The following is a 6,403-nucleotide window of genomic DNA, read 5'->3' on the forward strand; positions in this document are numbered from 1 at the left end:
ATATTCCATCCAAAACAATTCCCCCCACACACCACCGCATACCCATCGTTTCTGCACACATTTCACGCATTTTGATATGCAAACAAAATGCACTGAATAAAGCAGCCGCACATGGCACAAAAGGTTGGCCAACAAAAACTCCACTGGAAAATGCAAAAACTGGGTGGGGGGGTTGGTAACAAAATAAAAAAGCACAAAACTAAAGGTAAAAAGCGTCGAAATTTGCACGTGAACACAAAGAAGCAATTTAACAAAAAGCAAATGGCAAATAGCACAGCAACAAATGCAAAAATGCAGTGAGAAAAAAAAATATATTCCAATCTCCTTTTTTAGTAAATTATTATTTACATTTAATTAACATGAAAAAAATTTGAAGTGCCCTTCAAAAGATCGTACAAGCAACTAAAAAGTCTACAATATAATGACAAGTGCCCTTTAATTTATAAGTGAAAATTGTACATATGTTTATGAAATTTTAAGTGTTTAATACAATATAATATATATATCGTTAGGCTTTATGACTAAAATACTACTTAAAGTCACTAAACTAGCAAAATAAAATCTTAATAATACCCACATTTTTTCTCTCTGTTGACAGGTGCAACAGGAAGGCTTCCATAATGCACATGGGTTCTGGAGTCTGCACTCCTCTTTTCTATCTCTGTGTTGTTTATTAAAAGTGTAAACAAAAGGCTCTTACTGGGAGCAACAAAAGGCTGAGCATGGCTTGTGTTCTTACTTTTTAGTGTAAACTGCATAATTTATAAACGTGTTCCAAAGCTGATGGATGGCTAGAAGTAAGGCGATGCATCGGGATGTTGGCAAATATGGAGAGCGAAACAACATAAGAATATGCAAATATTGCGAAACTCGCTAGCAGAAGGTTGCAAAGAAATTTGGGACTACAACCGTATTTTCAGATGATATTGGCTGAAGATTATAGTGGGTTTATATTTTTTTAACTCCCAACTAAACTTTTAATGTATTTAGGACTATTAAGGTGATTTCAATGATTTCAATATGCATTGAATTCAAATTTCCAGACACCATAAAACACATTGCACCATGCAGCACCCTCAAAAACAATCAATTTCCTTCTACTCGTGCTCGAATACCAAAAATTGAAGGGAGACCCAATTGCCGTTTGTCAACAAGAACCAAATCGCGATTTTCGGCGAACGTGAGTGGACCGAGAACCCGGAATATACCAATATCTGGGGAAGATGTCTTCGACGGCGAAAACAATAACAAACAATATTTTGCAATAAACAAGCAAAATCAATTTTCGTTGCTGGAGCAGGCAATCAAGGCAACGAGATCACGCGACAGGGACACGCCCATTAGCCCCTAGTGCCCTAACTTTTTCATCTACCCTAAGAAATCATTGTTTACCAACTCGTTTTAAGTTCCCCTCGGGTTAAACACCGTTTTTGACGGGTCATTTAATGCACGTTTCTCTTCGAAGGGAGAAATTGACTTTCACCTGGGCACGCACTCATCGAAACTGGCCAATTTGATCAGCTGATGAGGCATCCACACACTTGTTGCCAAATTTTCCATTTTATCTGAAGCTTTTCACTGGCTTTTTCCACTCCTTCCGGTTTTCCTCACTCTCATTAGCCCAAGGAATTCATTAAAAAACACTGACAACTGGCAGATTCAAATAATAATAAAAAAGAAAGGGGAGACGGAAAGGAACGGAAAGGAAAAAGCCAAGTGACACAGAAGCGGCGGCAACAAATTAAAAGCCATAAAAGGCATCAAATTATGTGACGCACTTCTGGGTGTTGCCACAAACGGAAGAGGGAGTCGGAGGACTCGGGGGAAGGCCAAGTCAAGGCAGCCTATTTGTTAACCCCAGCGTGCCGGCAAACAAAGTTTTTCAATTTCAGACGCATAATAAGGCGACACAAAGAGACACGGCGGGAGGATGGGAATACAAAAAAAACTGAGGGGGAAACGATAAAAAAAAGTTAGCAACCTATCGTAGGAATTACTCTTTCTAAGTAATTTTGGAAAACAATTTCTACAATGAATAAATATTTAATTTTTCCATTAAACATAGTTTTTTTAATTCGTCAAACGTAAACGACTTTTAAATCTTGTAAATGCTTTTATGGAATACCAAATTTTAACCTTAACTTATACATAAATTTTTAATATTTATTCAATAAAAAAACAATAAAAGTATAGTAAAAATAATATGTTTACCTTATAAATCTGTTTTTTAAGTGCAATAGGCTTACCATAGTTTAGACGCTTGGACTTGCAAAGTCGTATAACTTATTAATTGTTTTTAAGATCTTTGAAAACTAATGAACTTTCTGTCAGGGTATAATGACGAGTAAAATGGCAAGAAAGAGTGCCTTCGTCGTCTCAGAGGAAAATGAAATTATGAATGTGCGTTTGGCAACAACCGCACCCCAGACACCCACGTAGACCGACCTCACCTGGCGCCCATGCCCCCTATGGCCCCTCCACACCTGTGGTGTGTGCTCATTTTTCTGTCAAGGTGTCATAAATGACGCGACGTTGGCGGCATCGCCATTGCCATCGCATGCGAGTAAGTAAAATAAATGAGGCTCGGCACAATGGCGGCGACAGGAGGCAAAAATTGTGGTGGGTTGGTAACAGTCAAGTGGAACAAAAGCCAAATGAATGACACAAACCACAGAGCAACAGTGCCAAAAAAGGAGGCATACAGTGTTCGTTAAGTGAGCCAGAAATTACCTTAGAAATATATGAATGAACAGGAGTTTTCTATAAAAATTGCAATAAAAATTTGTTCTCTTGTATCAATTATTCCGAAAAGTCCAGGCAAGTTCATATAACTAAGATCAATAATTAGAAATTATTTGTTATTACAAAATTTAAAAGTACTATTTTATTAGTAAATAGCAATATCAATGCAAAACATTTTGTAGCTGTCATCTTAACTGAATTCAAAGGCCATTTACGATGCACCTAATACGCCCTGTAACATTAATTTCACGTGGTATGAATATCAGGTATTATGCCAGAAAGGTCATGGCGTACAGCCATTTTATTTATGACATTATTTGCATACGCTCAAATGAACGGTAAACATTTTTTAAGTCAACAAATAAAAAAATAAGTAAAATTTTGGAGGTTGCAATTTAAATGAGGTCGCTGATTGAGAGTGACAGGTTCATGGATTTGGCAGGCTGAAAATATCACTTGAAAATTATGATCCTGGTGGGGGAAACATTTTGGTAATTTAATGATTAGCATCGCTAATTTAGTGCGTTCATTTAATATATTTGCTAAAGCTTAGACTACGAATCAGAAAAACAAATCACATAAGTTGGTAAAACCTCAAACAGATTCAAAACTAAACCAGGCAAAAACATTTTCCAAAAGCAGAGCATTTGTTATTCAAAATACTCATTTATACTCTCATCTTGTTCGGAAAACCCTTCAAAACGCAGACAGCGAACGATGCTCAAAAAGAAATCCAATTTAATGACTGTGAAGCAGTCCCTGCGGATTCTTCAAGAACCCAACTCAACCAATGGACAACCGTTTCCCGATGACTTGTGCTGGTAGCAGATGCACTGAGAAAAGAGATTTTAATTTTTATAAAATATTACCCCAAAATGTTATTTCTAATATATTTTTTTTTCAAGTTCGGCCTTAAATAAAAGAGGATTAAATGATGTTCGCAAGCTGAAGTGATTTATAATTTATTTTAATCTGGTTTATTATTTTATTTCTTGTTGTTTGTCATACATTTCTGGCTTTCTCATTTCATCAAATTTATATTTATTTATTCATTTTTGAATCTGTATTTTTTATAAGTGCAACCCTCATTTTCATTCCGAATCCAAAGTCCGCGTCCTTGTTTTCATTGTGGCTGTCACTTTGGACGCAGAGCCACGTTAATGGCAAGTGTAAAATGCTTTAAGCCAAGACCAAGACCTCCATCAGCCTGAGAGGCAGAGGAGCAGTCCAACGAGAAGCAGCGTTGGGAGCAAAAAAAGAGTTTAATTAACACGAAAATGGTTTCAATTACATAAAATTACGTTTCTTTGCAGTGACGATGCCATTGTAGTGGCTGCTTTCCCTGCCTTTCTCCCTTGGTGTAAATGAGCTTACGGCAATGCAGTGGGTGTGGACCTAAGGGGCGGAGGCGGAGTGGGGGCGTGGCCAAGTTGATTTGGACACGGAGATTTATTGGGCGTCAGTTGAGCAAATTAGTTGAAATTGTCAGTTAGGGCAGTTGAAAAAGTTGCGACTGGTGCTTTAGCGGAGTTTTACGATGGTGTACTTGAAGTTTGTATCGGAGGGAAAATCTTTGACAAAGGAGAAAGGAGTTGGGCACCCCCAGCCAAATATAAGTTTTCATTAGTCTCTACATGGTAGATATCTGCTGAACATTTATCTAAAGTATTACGGTATTTACTTGTTTTGCTTTAAGGTATTATTTTTTTTAAGTTTTAATATACAAATAGAATACATTTTTTATTGTATATCACCCAAGCCAAATTGATATGATAATATAATTGCTAAATGCTTATAACTTTTAAATAGGTATGCAGGGATTTGTTTTAAGCTATTTTTAAGTAAATTGCAATATTCAATTTATTAAAAAAATCAAATACATTTAAAAAAAATGTTGTAAAAAAAACTGCATTTGTTTCAACTTTAAAGTTTGTACGCTTTAATCTGCCAAAGCACTTTGTCCAACATTCAATTCGACTGGAGTTTTTCTCCATCGTTATCTGAAAAATTCCGGGTCGCGGTCCGTTTGCCATTATTGACACATTAATCAAACAATGGACAAGTACTTTCAATTTATTTTCCGCCATCATTTTAAAGCGCTTCCACTCGACGGAGGGGCAAACAAAGCGCAGACATCCCGTCGAGGGTTCAGAGCACTTCGGTGACCTCGGCCTACGACGGGAACAGGAAACGGGGATCGGGAGGTTGGACTGCCCTTTCTGCAGATTAGCTATCATTATAAATATTGACCGACTGGCTGATGGACGGATGGACGGATGGATGGACAGATGGACAGATAGAACGAACTGCAGACACGACACTGGACTGGACGCACTGCATACGACAAATTAGGTTGATTGCTTGGGGTCCAAGTACCTGTCTCTATTCCCGCCCTCTGTCAGCGTTTCAATTAAGGCCCGCTCTGTGCACTTTTTTCCTTACTTAATTCGATTCATCTATTTTGATAGCGGGCTTCATGGAATGAAGGAATCGCGAAAACGGAGCCTGACATTTTTGTGCGATTTTGCTTTGCATATTTTAGCGCTATTTCTGTCGCATAACTTCAACCTGTGAGCGTGAGCAAAAATAGCAACAAATGCCACATACTTTTGGCTTAATAGTCATAAATTTCCTTTGTGCCATTTCTTGTGCCGAAACCCGTAAACTCTGGGTTCCTCCCTTTTACATTCGCCTGCTTTACGTTTCTCCTTTGACCCCAAAAAGGCGCAGGAATATTGCCTCGTTCCGCAGCTGATTTTATACAGCAACTTAATGGGGTAGTATAATTCAGATGAGAAAAGCGTGAAGTTTTTATGTGATTTTTCTAGTCTGGAATTAGCCGGCACAATATAAGATTTAGAGCAATGTTAGCTTCTCATATAAATTAAATATAAAAATATTTAATTTTATTATTATTATATAAGTTCTTAAGCCTTAAAAAATTTCTGCGATTGTAAAAGGTTAAATTCTTACCTCTGCTTATTATTAAAGTGAAATATTGTAAGTACTACCTTAAACATATAATGGCAATAAAATTTTCCGTTAGCAAGTGCTAAAACATTCCTTTTAATTTCCTTCAGCCCTTTAAGTGTATACCGAATTTTCCTAATTCCCATTTACATTTACTTGACTTTTGTTTACCCTCGACAAAAATTTAACGCCACATATTTTACTCATGAACATTCATCACATTGCAATGCAATTGAATTTGCATTTTTCACAGTACCAAAACACGCTCGTTTTCCACCCTTTAATAAACATACAGCATTAACACACACATGCTAAAAACATTTATTAGAGGACAGCCCCAAAAAGTAGGCAATGCTTTTTCCATTTACATTCTAATCAGCTATTAAAGTACAATTATTTAGTACAACAAAGATAGAGAGGGAGATACACACACATAGTTTTCCGTGCTGACTATAAATTAAATCACTGCGTTCTGACCTCGGGGGCGTGTGTAATTGATTTTGAATGACCACGCCCACGCCGGAAGTTACGTTTACCGTCCACCTCACTTCGCAGCAAGTTCAACAAGTTTTCAATTGAAATTGCTGTTAAATATTGATCTGGATTTTCATGTTTTTACAAGTGCAACAGTTTGTTTAGCAAATGGTTCGCTTATTATTGCATTCGTATTGAAAGGTCGGTGGCCTTATTG

Source organism: Drosophila elegans, unplaced genomic scaffold (genome assembly GCF_018152505.1).
Source record: "Drosophila elegans isolate 14027-0461.03 unplaced genomic scaffold, ASM1815250v1 contig_814, whole genome shotgun sequence".
Classification (NCBI taxonomy): Eukaryota; Metazoa; Arthropoda; class Insecta; order Diptera; family Drosophilidae; genus Drosophila; species Drosophila elegans.